The sequence below is a fragment of the Leuciscus leuciscus genome (assembly GCF_965113295.1).
Source record: "Leuciscus leuciscus genome assembly, chromosome: 9".
Classification (NCBI taxonomy): Eukaryota; Metazoa; Chordata; class Actinopteri; order Cypriniformes; family Leuciscidae; genus Leuciscus; species Leuciscus leuciscus.
In genome coordinates, this window is record NC_138733.1 from 38133205 (window position 1) to 38147342 (window position 14138).

The window sequence follows — 14138 nt, forward strand, 5'->3', positions numbered from 1 at the left end:
TGCCAATAAGGTTCCATTTGTTAACATGAATTGATAATGAACAACAATTCTACAACATTAATTAGTTTTACTTTTAGTCAACATTTATTAATACGTTGTTTCTTTTTTTAATTATTACAAAGTTGTATTTGTCAATGTTGGTAAATGCTGTGTGAACTAACAATTGTATTTTATAAACTAACACTGGCAAAATGTATATATATATATAGATCACTATGTTGTTCATTTTAATACAGTACTGTACATTAACTGCACATAATGGTAACAAATGGGACCTTGTTGTAAAGTGTAACTGAAAACTATAATATATTTTAAGTTCTGAGATTGTTTCATAATTTTTCAAGTTTTAGATCATTTGAATTGCCTTTTTGCATTCATTAGATACATTTAAAGTACTTAATAGTGGTGTGAGTATTTTCAAATGAACAAAATAGGTATCATTCCATCAGGACATGTCAAAATTCCCAAAGTATATTTTAGAATGTATAATTTTATCGTTTTATTAAGAATTTCTCTGCTGTGTAGAGATGACAATAGCAAAAGTAAGGAATAGAATGAAACATGGAGAGGGACTGGAACAAATGGCAGACGGAGAAGAAAGCAGGGCACATTCCACTGCGCACACACACTCACATCTTGTCTCTCACACCTCCACTAAGTGTTCCACAATTGTGCCCTCACTCCAGTGTCTCTCTGACTCCACTAATGAAAAGAGGGGGGAGGGGATAACCGCTTAAAGAGAAGAACCTTTAACACAACACACACACGTGCCTGTTCACCCGCTGCTGCCCTTGTATCAGTCCTCTAATGGCTGTCAAATTACCATCACCCAAACAAGACAATTAATTTGTCTCGAGCCTCTACGCTACATTCTGTAGGCAGTCACTTTCCTCTCTACCTCTGTCACAGGACAGAGATTACATGTAAATAAAGTTTATGTTCTGGGGGAGAGAAGCCATCCAGAAGGAAACTGATGTTAGCAATCAGCTAGTTTGATGTGTCTTATTAATACGGTGTAATTCTATGCTGATAAACTGTTACAATGATCAATGATAAATAAGTTGGCAGATTATAAAGAAAAAGACAAATCTTTTTAAAATCTTGTTATGTGGCAATCAAAATTGACTTCCTTTTTATTGAATATTGCAGTGTACAGTAGAGGTCTACACCCGAACCCGAAGGGACCCGTAATGTGCTACACGGAACCGACCCGGACTCGTCTATTATTTCAAAAGCTGGACCCGGATCTGTGCAGATCCGAGAAATGCCATAAATGTACTATCCGGAACCGACCTGGACCTGTCTATTATTTGAAAGCTGGACCCGAACCCGGTGGGAAGGCTTCCTTGTCGTTCATTCATCATCTGCGCTTTATTTTTTGTGAAGCATTATTTTGTTGCGCTTCTGCTACGATAAATAGACATCCACTCTTGCATTGTGTAGGCCAGCTTGTGAGAGTTGTGCAGGCTGATGACTGTTAGAGAATGCGGTGTTTATTGTTTAGCGTCATTGTTCGTGCATCCAGCCTCGCATGCAGAGGGATCGGGGTTCGAGACCAAGCAGGGCAGTTAGGATTGGAGGATGAGCTTTGGAGGCAGAGCAATAAAGAGAGGGGTGTGTTTGTTTGAGCTGATTTCAAATATCAACAATGTTCAGCTAGCCTGACTACGTCAGACTTCATACTTCCGCTCAATTTCAGTTCGCTTCTGTACTCAGTCTGAGATAGCGACCTGTCTATCAGTTTTCCTCCGGCCTGAAAACAGCCGGCCAATCAACGAACAGAGGGCGGGCTGAGAGCCGGGATGTAGACGCTGATTGTACCGTGAATGCGTAGATTTACTTCACATATTCTGCAAAAGTCGTTCACAGCCATGTTCACTCCGGTATTTCGCTCGATGGTTTTGTTTTCGCATCATACATGTGTTTACAGTGGAAGTTAGATGCGGCTGAGCCAGCGCATAACACATGTCATAACCAAATGTTATGTGATTGGCTTACGGGTAACCAATGATTTTAAACTTCAGACAAACGCTTTTCTATTATGCCCTTCCAGACTCTGTCTACGAAGCAAAGCGAAGTAGCAGAGTTTGATATTACCAGGCTAATGTTCAGCAACAACTTTGAGAAATAACCTACTGCACATTCACATGATTTGTCATTCTTTTCAGCTGTGTTCACCCCATTTTCATGAGTTTGTCAATCTGTTTCAGTTGTCATTTGTCCGGTCTACGTAACGTTAGCTCTTGTGTTTATTCGATTACATGTCTTTGGGTGCATCTTTGAAGCTTTTTATCTCACAATTCTGACTTTATAACTCGCAATTGCGGCTTTATATCACATGATTCTGACGTTATAATATGCAAGATGCCAGATGTAAACTATCTGGAGACAAAAAGTCGCAATTATCTTTTAACTTGTTTTATTCCGTGGCTGAAACAAGCTTTCATAGAAAATACTTAATTGCAGTTTTGGACAAACTATTAGATCTAGACAAAAAAAGTTTCAAACAAAGTCAAAGCAGAATCAACTGTTGTGTGTCTCTCAAGTGTCTCTCGAGCAAAATATCATTGTGCCGTTTTGTTTCTGAATGAATCAGTGGTTTGAACAAATTGGTTGAGTGAATGATTCAATGATGCACTCATAAAGACAATCACTTGTCAGTTGTACTGACTTAACAATGTAACCCACAAAAAGGGTCACAGAAAAAAACCCACCACTAACACTCCGTCTAGGCTATCAGTCAAGTCGAGTCAAGTCACCTTTATTTATATAGCGCTTTTTACAATACAGATTGTATCAAAGCAGCTTCACAGTGATAACATGAAAATAATACAACAAAGTTTGTTTCTAGAAGAAAATTGCGTCATCATCCACCGGCAGATCAATAATATTGTAAGGCAGATCAATAATATTGTTGAATATTAAATGTCCCTAACTAAGCAAGCCAAAAGTCAAGGCAACAGTGGCAAAGAACCAAAACTCCATCAGTGACAGAATGGAGAAAAAAACCTTGGGAGAACCCAGGCTCAGTCGCTCAGTTCTCCTCTGGCCAACGAGCGAACAGTGTATGATTATGATTCAGGCAGCATTACAGGTCAGAAGTCAGATTGGATCAGAACATTCGGAATATTTATCCAGTTCCATCTGGTTGAAGGTCGGAGTCATCACGCCGGTATGGAGACGAGTTTGTTGAGGATCAGTGCCGATGGCTGTCGTGTCGATGAGGCCTTCACATGGCTGATGAGGCTGGCACTTCAGGGATGCGTCATGGATGGGTCCAGGTGCAGGTCCACCATCTGATCTGGATACGGCCAGGATCCGGCTGACTTCAGTAAACAGGGGAGGGACTATTTGACACTTCAGGACTGCGTTGGCATCATGTCCAGGTGCAGGTCCTTCATTAGATCTGGATACGGCCTGGATCCGATGGACTGCGGTAAACCTCGGATAAACAGAGAGACTAATATTAGCATAGATGCTATCCTTCTTATAATGTAACCAGTACATCAGGATTTATGGGGAGTGTTCCTGGTTCCGGCTGACCTAAACTATGCAGCCTAACATTGAATTATAGAAGTCATGTGTTATGTGTATGCAAGGCCAAAGAGATGTGTTTTTAGTCTAGATTTGAACTGACAGAGTGTGTCTGCTTCCCGTACAATGTTAGGAAGATTGTTCCAAAGTTTTGGTGCTAAATAGGAAAAGGATCTACCGCCAGCAGTCGATTTTGATATTCTAGGTATTGTCAACTGGCCGGAATTTTGAGATCGCAATAGATGTGAAGGACTATAATGCGTTAAGAGCTCGCTCAAGTACTGCCGAGCTAAACCATTTAGTGCTTTGTAAGACATCAGCAATATTTAAAAATGTATACAATGTTTAATAGGGAGCCAATGCCACTGCTGCGCTTTGGACCAGCTGTAGTTTGTTTATTAAGCGTGCAGGGCAACCACCCATAATAGCATTACAATAATCTAGCCTTGATGTCATGAACGCATGAACTAATTGTTCTGCATTTTTCATTGAGAGCATATGACGTAATTTAGATATATTTTTAAGAAGAAAAAATGTGATTGTTCCATGGCGTTGGAAACACTAATGAAACGCATTTTCATGTTTTGTAAATGATTAGTTAATCATTAACTAATCAATTGTAAATGACTTATAACTGAATCTACAAAACCTACATACAATAATTAACATACCACTTATTAATAATTTATGAACGCATAGTCATGTTTCATAAATAATTAGTTAATCATTTACTAATCACTTGTAAATGACTTGTAACGGAATTTACAAAACATACATACAATGTTAGTATATCACTTGCTAATCATTTATGAATGTTTTGTAAATTATTAGTTCATCATTAACTAACCAATTATAAATGACTTACAACTGAACGTTATTATAAAGTGTTACCGACTCATTTAAAGTCATGTAATCGTTTGGTTTCAGCCAGGTTTCTGTCAAACACAGCACATCTAGGTTATAGTATGTAATCATATCATTAACAATAATAAGTGCTTTTGAAGTAAGGGATCGAATATTCAGCAACCCAAGCTTTATCATTTGCTCATTTGTATTATATTTGTTTTTTATTTGTTGAACATCAATAAAATGTTTACCCTTAGATGGGTTTGGAAGTTTTTTGTATGTCCTAATTCGGGGGAACAGACACAGTCTCTATATGATTATATCTAGGTGAAAGAGTCTCTATGTGATAGGATTTATCTGACCTTGGTGAGGTGAGACAGCTAGCAGATGGTCGGTTTAGCCAGTCTGTCTGCTTCCTGACCTGAGCCCCAATTCATGCTTGAGCTCTAAGACTATGTGCCATATTACTAGAGAGAAGAGCAGCACCATCCCAGGAGGGATGAATACCATCTCTTTTAAACAGGTCAGGTCTGCCCCAAAAACTTTTCCAATTGTCTATGAATTCTATATTATTTTGCGGACACCACTTAGACAGCCAGCCATTGAGTGAGGACAATCTACTAAGTATCTCATCACTCCTGCGAACAGCAAGGGGACCAGAGCAAATTACAGTGCCTGACATTGTAGTTGCGAGTTCACACACCTCTTTAACGTTAATTTTGGTGATCTCCGACTGGTGGAGTCAAACATCATTAGTGCCGACGTGAATAATAATCTTAGAGAATTTACGATTAGCATTAGCCAGCACTTTTAAATTAGCTTTGATGTCAGGTGCTCTGGCTCCCGGCAAACATGTGACTATGGTGGCTCGTGTCTCTATTTTCACGTTCCGTGTAATAGAATCGGCAATAACTAGGGCACATTCAACAGGATTCACAGTGGGTGTTTCACTGAGTGGGGAGAATCTATTTGTTATGGTAATCGGAACGAAAGAGTGCTGTTTTGTCCCGCGACTACAGCGCCTCACCGTCACGCAATTGCCCTGCTGCACGGGTATACAGCCGGAACCGAACAATGTACAGAGTTCACTAAGCTAGTCGCATCCAAAGCAGTATCTAAAGCCCTTACACTCTTACAATTAACCTCAATTCAAGTTTGGATGCGTGTCTCTAGTTCTGAAATCTTCTCCGCCAGCCTGACTATCTCCCTGCATTTATCACATGTAAATCCTGTGCTGACAGAGAATACATGCTATACATGTTACATGAAGTGCAAGTGACAATAAGAGGAGAAGATGACATGACTCACCATGTTTGTTGACTGATCCTACTCACCTAAGTTGTTTGATGAACTCGTAAAAGGCGCGAGCACACAAAAGAAAAACTATATAAATAAAGAGTGCACGGCTGGCACACTAACAGGCTAGCGAATTACTAGCGTGTTGTGCTAGCAATATCAATTTAGATTGAAGCTGTCAATCGGGTTAATGTCGGGTTAATGTGGTGATGTTGAGTAAGCTATATTTAGCAGTATAAACAACAAGGAATGATAGTAAATAATGATTCAAAACAGAAAGATATACGAAGCTTACAGACACACACCAACGCAACAGCAGTAGCAGCAAGCAATGCAGCTGAAACAATCGTGATAACATATAGGGCCCTATCTTGCACCCAGCGCAATTGACTTTGTACACCGACGCATGTATCGTTCCTATTTTGCACCCGCGCAAAGCGGACTTTTCCCTCCACAGACGCACGTCGGTAAGTTAGGAAATACACTTGCGCTCCCCCGGGGCGGTTCAGCGCAAAGAGGAGGTGTGTTCCGGCGCAAACGTTCCTTCATGCTATTTTGCAGGTTTAGAAAACAATTGTGCCACTAACCAGGAAAAAATTGTTTAAAGTCAGTGGCGCGTTGCGCATGTTATTCATATGCTATTTTAAGGGCGCATGCTTGGCCATAATCAATGTAGCGTGTGCACAACGCGCACTTTGATTCTCTTATCTACACAGAAGCAGCAGTTTTCATTTTTGCAAATCATACATTATTACGATAGATAGATAGATAGATAGATAGATAGATAGATAGATAGATAGATAGACAGACAATTTATTATAAAAGCATACATCTAGCTTATACATTTACCCAAATTATCATACGCCTGTTTAACCGAAGTTAATTTGGGTGGGTTTCTCCATCCCCAATGTCCCTGACGAGAACGTCGGTCTCCTTGGCTGTGAACCGCTCCTGGCGCGCGCCTGGCAAATCCGCCGTTATAATAGGAATCCGCTTTAGAACAAGCGCACCTGCTCTTAAAGGGAATGTGAGATGTCGCTCTGATTGGTTTATTTCACGTTACGCCCAAACCACACCTATGAATAATGAAGCTACTTCAGACCAACCCCTTTTAGATTTGCGCCGGGTGCAAGAGGCATTTATGCCGCCGGGAAAATAGCAACAGCGCCCAAGACCCGCCCACAAAGTTACTTGCGCTTTGCGCTTGACACTTGCGTTTCAGATCGTTAAAATAGGGCCCATAGTGAGTATATGTGTGAGTGAGTATATGTTTGATATATCAGTATGTGCCTTAGTACAAAATGTGAAACTTCCTAGTATGTTAGACTGTATATGAGCACTATTGGTTAATCAAATTTGAGTACAATAACTAACAGTTGTAAAAAGTAAAACCCAGAGTGATTCAGAATTTATGCACACCATCAGTGGCTTTGGTTCAGGATGCCGATTTTACATTGGGTCACAGCAATCTGGGCATGTTTTGAAACATTATTTTAGCTGGCAAGAATCACTATATGTGTCTGTTAATTGTGATTCCTATGTTGATACATTTACTACATAAATGTATTTTATACATTTGTGCCAGTGCACCTTTTCTTTGTCATATTTGCAGGATGGATGGATTTAGTGGTCCTGTCTAATAACCTCATTTGATGTTTCAGGTCATTATTTTTATTGTGTCAGGTCATGAAGTTTTATACCCTTCTTACTGTCCTCACACCCAGACTAGGTTACTAGCAGTGCTCCCAGTCCAACCATCCTACTCATGATTTAATTTTATTCTGCCGCAACATTTGGCTGTATTCCAGGTTACAACTGGGTGTACATTCAATGGTTTTCCCAATGCTGCGGAAACAAGTGTGTGAAAGGTCTGCGATCGGATGTGGAAGTAGAAAATGGAGGGTTTTCCAACACTTAATGTGTCTTAAATGTGTCCCCTGACTCCAAACTTTAACAAGAGATCATGGGTTCTGTTACCTCTGCCCACCACACAGGAAGTGTTAGAGGCTGGACCTCCAGAAAACCCCAGCTGCCTGAACAGCTAAATATCTGAGTCAGAAGTGAATGTGTGTAATTCTGCGATTATGTTCATCTGTCTGAGTTTGTTGGTGTGATTTTTTCATTTGTGCTGTGCAAGATTGAATGGTGTACTATGTTGAATAAAGTAGTACCAAAAGTTCACAGGAAAATGACAAATATATCCTTTCTGCATCCAGGCAGAAGTAGATCCTTCTTATAGAGAAATTAGACCATGTGCTAATTATTTTCTTAATTGCTAACACACTAAAAGTAATTCTGTGAGCCCAAACTCCATTAGTTAAATTCTCAAAACAAAGACACATTTCTCGAAACTCTTCACCTGTTTTAACAGGTTGTTGAATATTAGAAGACATGGACATTTGTCACTTAATAATATAAGCTACACTGGTTCTTGTGCATGGGATGACCATTAGTGAAACTTGGAAACAAGTCCAGCTGAATGTGAACCGTTTCAACAAAGCATCTATTGTTGGAAACCTTAGACGAGAAAACAGGTAACTAAAGTATAATGTAGTTACCTTTCAAAAGGGAACTCGCACTGCATCGAATGATGCTTTGGGGAATGCCACATGCGTGACAGGTGTCTGAAACTGCTATTGAATCACGGCAATCCTATTGACCTGCGACAGCCCATGATGTGATCATCGCGACCCGGAAGTTTAAAAGGGGCGCCTGGCAAACATGAAATTCACATTTTTCGTCTTCAACGACTGTTCTGTTTGTAAACACTGAAGGATTACGGTAAGAGAAATAAAAAAATAAAAAGGGGGCAGGCTTGACGATCGTTTTCTCCCCGGCCATAGACCACCAGCTCAGGCGAGCCTTCCATTCCTTCCTGATCTTCACAAGGAGATCGAGAGGGCATGGAAGAACCCATACCCTGCCCGGATCCACCGATATCAGCGGGCTAGTTTGGCTGATGTTGATGGGATCGGTGAGCATGGGTATGTGTCGTTGCTGCCTAATGACGAGACGTTTGCAAACTATCTTGTGTCTGGGCAGGCATCAACACTGAGAGCTCCAACCCTGCCATCCAAACTGCTGAAGACCACAGCACGTTTGAATGGTAGAGCATTCACGGCAGTGGGTCAGGCCGGTGCTGCCCTGCACACCATGGCGGTGTTGCAGGTGTACCAGGCCGACCTGCTGGGGTATCTCGACCAGGGGGCAGGGATGTATGTCTCAGTATACTGCTGAGATCTGGATCCACGCCCAGATAGGCGGGAGGGCCTGGCCCTTCACGCTCTGAGGATCGTAGACAGGGCCAGAGAGCCAGTGTCGCCTCTCGTGCGCCCCCTCCATGGAGGAGCAGGTCGCAGAAGAGGCGTGACTCCCGCAAGAAGAGGGACCTGAGGGAGGTGATCCAGCACAAACGCATGCAGCGTCGGTGACGGATCATCTTCCCAGAGGGCGTGTTACATCTCAGCCCTCTCCTCTCTTCCCGACTCCCCAGGCGTTTCTTACATCAGGCCTGGGGCTGGGAATGTTAGTGGAACGCTAAGTGGCAGAAAGTCATTATAGAAAGAATGGAAGTGTTTTATGCTGCCGCTTGTTTTATTTCTGAGACACATCTGTGTTAGCCCTTGGGCTATTAGCCACCTCGGGGTAGAGTAGTTTGTCTCCTCCCAAAAACAACAACTGGGTTTTGGAGTATAGACTGACACTGGAGCTTCAGATAGATCTTATGTCCAGCCCATGGGGCCGTCTGACATTGTTTGGTCCTGAGTACATCGCTCCCCTGAGCTTTGTTTAGATTTTCATACAGACTGAGCCTTTTTTTTCTATGCTGATCTATGCTGACAGGCTGGCCCTCACTAGGGCCACCGTAGTAGCTGGCCTAGACTATACTAGGGCTGCTGGAGGCGTTCTGCTAAAGCATTTCTGCCTCTGGCCCTTCACTATGTGAATGTAAGCTTTTTAAATATCCCAATATGACAGCCTCCTCGTTCGGTCAAGGCCCGCCCCCTTCTCTGCATTTGGGGTTGAGAAAAGTAATGTAGGTTGGTGCAGAGGCATGAGTAGTAAAGACCTAGGGTTAGGCCTTCAATAAGGGCTCCCCGGTACAATAGACTTTTTTTTTTTTTCTGTGTTTAGGCCGTCTTTTGTCTCACGAAGAGACTGGTTTGTTGTTTGCCAGACCCCGCCGTGCAGAACTAGTATATGGACCCAGGCCGCCAGAATAGGCTCCACTCAGCTCGCTGAGGTACCTGCTCGAGCAACCCAATGTAGGTGGGAGGATTGCAATCAAGCCCCACTTCCCTAGGCTGGGCGCAGATAAGGTTCTGTTACCCCTAGAGCCACTGGTAGGCTCGAACCAGGGTTAGGTGATAGTACTCCGCTGTTGATACAGGGTAGGTAGTGAGTAACCCACTCTCAGTTCTGTATTATTCTACCTCGCACCACTATGGCTTGGGTCGAGCGGGAAGTTCTAACCTTCACTTCCTTTTTTGGTTTCGAAGTACGCTCCCGTGAAGCCAGAGCATTGCCATGAGCTGACACCCATGCGTACAGATGATAGGCCCTTGACTCTGGGGCTTATCTGCCAACGAAGGCTGCGCGATTAGGTGGCAGGCCTCAGCAGGCCTCCTTGCCCAGGTAGCCCCCAAGAGGGCTCTTGAGGCCAGCTTACCTCTGGTGGTTGGCCTTAGTAGTTCGGGCAGTAGACTCCCTGATGGGTAGTAGGCCTTAAAAGGCCTCCTCGGTGGTGAGTCCCAACATTGTGGGACATACATTATAACCGCGACCATGTAACTAGCCGTATTAGGCCTCCTGTGGGTGGGCCCAATAGTTATGTTGGTGTAGTTTGGTTCCCAACACTGTATATTTGTAGCAGAATAGACTTGTTATCAGCTAGAAGGCCCGACCAGGCCTCCCTGATAGGCGAGTCCCCAGCAGTGTGAAGATGGCTGACAGCACTGAATTGCTTCAGGCCAAGTAGGCCTCTTTAATCCTCTAAGTAGGTCTAGAGTGACGGGTATACAAACAGCAGTCTTGATGGTCAGGCTCTGACCTTAAAAATTGGTGGCGGTTTGCTAAGCATTCTCGCCTCAAGCCTCTCAGTGTCTGAGTGTAGGCTCCTTAGAGTAGAGCCCATCAGGATCATTTATTCCTGTAAATCTAGTTGTTCCTAGTACTGGCCTCCTCTTACTACAAGAGTTGTCTAGCCAAGGCCTGTCTTTTGCACTAGGTGTAAAAATGCTAGTGGTGTTACAGGGTAGATAGCAACACAGGTAGCAGGCTATATTCAAAAAGCCTGCCATGCAGATATCTCATGGGCGTTGTCAGGCCTTTTCTGTTTAGAAATTAAGAAGCAGTATGCTCAGGCCTCCACCCTTTAGAGCTGAGTATTGTAGCTAGTTTATACAGCTTGGCCTTCAATTAGATTTTTTTTTTTTTTTTTTGCCGCTGAGCCCCTTTAATAAAATAATTCAAGTCATAAGGTTGAATGTCGTTGGCCGCTTATTGTGGCCTCCATTTCCTTTTAGTCCTTACGTTTAGTAGAGAATGTAAAATCTGTCTTGTAAAAATACAAGATAATAGGCCATGCTGATAGGGTCATGCTGATAGCACTCCCCTTGTTGGGGTCTTAATTTAGAGTACTTTGCTACCCATAGCTTGTATGATATCACCCTTCACCACCCAGGCTCAGGTAGAGACAGATTAGTCACTCCCTCCCACTTGGGATGGTTGAGTATGCTCCCTTAGAGCCGAAGCACTGCCTGGGCTGACGCCTGTGACATTCAAAGATGTAGGCCTTATATTAGGCCTCCTCAATAATCTGGTAGCGTAAGATTGTACTCCCCTTGCTTTAAAGGGTCGATAACACTTTTGCTGAGTACACTGCCTCTTGGCAATGTGAAATAAGTATAACCAGGCCCACAGAGATGTCTGTGAGAGCACCTGACTTCTGTGGCTAGCTCTGCTAACTGTCCCGCTATCAAATAGTTAGGCCTTGACAGGCCCCCTTGAAGGCGGATCCCCAACGAGTTGGATGCTTAGCGAGCCTGGTCAATACTTATCAGGTTTTGAGTATAGAGTTCCAGAATCTATCTGAGGATTGTTCTGTATGAATACTTACTGTAACTCCCTAAATCTGGTCGGAAGGTCGAATGACTCTCACAAGGCCTCCCTGTTAGATCAGCTCTAGAGCTGGAGCACTCCCCTATTAGGGTCCCTTTCAGAGTGCCCAGCCTCCACATGGCTTTGAAGCACTGTGTAGATCCAGGATTGGGTAGAGTTACTACCCTCGTTCGCAAGGGTTAGAAAGCGCTATGCTGAGTTCTACTCTCCAGGATGCCCGTCTCTATGATCCGGTCTTTGAGCAGCCATGGTAGGCCTTCATTGTATCGGAGGCCTCTTTGAGGCTTGGGCAGTGGCCGTAGGAATACTGTCACTGACAGCCTGTATGTGACCCGAAAGGGGAGTGTTTTGGCATTTCTGTGAAACTGACGTTTTTAGATGTTTTTTGTCACAGCCATAATTTGGCATGCACTTCCCTCAGTATGGCAGCGTGGGTAGATCGTTCCCCATAGCGTTCTGGCGCATTGCAAGTTCCCTTTGAAAGGGAATGTCTCAGGTTACGACTGTAACCTATGTTCCCTGAGAACAGGGAACGAGACACTGAGTCTTTTCGCCATGCCTCAGGGATGCCTGCTGAACAGTCCCTTCAGACGATAAGTTGTTGACATGTTCTCCAGGCTCCCCTTATATACTTCCGGGTCGCACTAGTGATGATGTCATAGGCTGTCAAGCGTTTCCGACACCGGTTCACGCGGAGGTGTTCCCCATAGCATTCTGACGCAGTGGCTCGTTCCCTGTTCTCAGGGAACATAGGTTACAGTCGTAACCTGAGACGTTTTTCCCCATGGGAATAGCTTGCAAGGGGACCTGGATTTTACTAAATATGTTTTAAATTAATAATATTATCAATATTTTCATATATTTTAAACTGTTATTTTGTAAATAAATAAATAAAATCAAACTTCCTAATGCCTCCCCCAATCTCATTTCCATAAGAAGCTGTCGCATGACGAATCTGCGGTGTGATTGGATATTCATCTGTTTTTTTGTTGTTGTTTTTTTACAACTTACAACAACTGCAGAGAAACCTGGACCGAACTAAAATAAAGTAATATAAAGCTACCGAAGCTGATGCCATGCTTGACGACTCCGGACCCGGCCAATCTCAGAAAGGTGATCCGCAGAATGCTCTGTTGTTGCGGCTCTTACATTTATGTCAGGAAGAGGACCATTTACATCCAAATGGTGGATCTATTTATCCCAAGCTATATCAAGCTACACCTATGGTTTGTTCCCCTAAAAGCACAATACAGGAAATTTGTTGTTTATTTTTTTGCTAGAAGTAAATTATTATTCCAGTCATTTGCAAATAAGCCAGTGCAAATCTGTTTAAAACTATGTTCTTGCCTTGCTTAGAGTATACAGTGAGCCTAAAATAAAGATTCAGAGCTGTTCGGTTCAATTTGGCAGGAAATATCAGGCTTCCATCATTTGTCCTTGCATGTTTATGTCATGTCCGCAACAAAGAATAGAAGATCTGGCTACTAAGGTGGCAAATATGCTACTTGCGTGCACAGACAACAATCAACTAAGAGCAACCAAGAGTGAATCACTGTTTGAATGACGTTATGTGTTGGACAATATGTGTTTGTTTTCATGGAGCAGAGGATGGTTAACTGTCCAAATAAGATGAGGAATAAGCAGTGAGATGAGGAAAGGTATAAAATAAACAGACTTCACAAAATCAGTAAAAGGTACTACAGTCTTTTTGCCTTTGTTGAAAGTAGGATGTCCATTGTTATGATTAAACGTTATTGTTGATGAGCTGCTATCTGTTGCACAATGTGTCTTCTGCTGAGGCACCAGCAGTTTGTGAAAGACAGATTGTGTATCAACATGTCAAAATGGGTATTAATTCAAACAGCTATAAAAACATTGAGACAGGTCTCATAGACGTATTGTTTTGGAAAAGCAGAGACAATGAATCTAGAAGTGACACAGTCATTGTGTACAGTAACTCTGTACCTCAGCAATAATAGATTGTATATGTTTACACTGCTATCTTGCGGTACACACACACACACACACACACACACACACACACACACAAAAGTTACTAATTAAAAATAAAGTAAATAAGCGTGGACAGACTGTGATAACCCCAGGTCACATAAATCTTGATGCTTCTTTCATATTGTTTGCAGACTACAGGAGCACCTTCAGATCTGTGTGTAGGTAAACACAATTCAATTCAGTTTTTTTTTTTTTTTTTTTTATAGCGCTTTTCACAGTACATTTCGTTTCAAAGCAGGTTTACAGAAAATGCATGTGTCTACGTTACAATTTTGAGTGATCTGTTATCAGAGGTGTCTGTGTCCAAGTAATGGATTTCAAAAATGTAC

The 14138-nt window shown here is 42.5% G+C and overlaps 1 protein-coding gene across 1 annotated transcript in view; it reads right to left on the reverse strand.

Annotated features, from left to right (window-relative positions):
• LOC309506770 (piggyBac transposable element-derived protein 4-like) overlaps window positions 1-6910 on the reverse strand; it is a 255356-nt gene extending 248446 nt beyond the window's left edge. The window contains exon 1 of the mRNA XM_082180734.1: window positions 6687-6910. The gene's annotated coding sequence lies outside the window, so the exon portion shown is untranslated. The remainder of the gene's footprint in view (window positions 1-6686) is intronic.
• Window positions 6911-14138: the final 7228 nt, after the last annotated feature.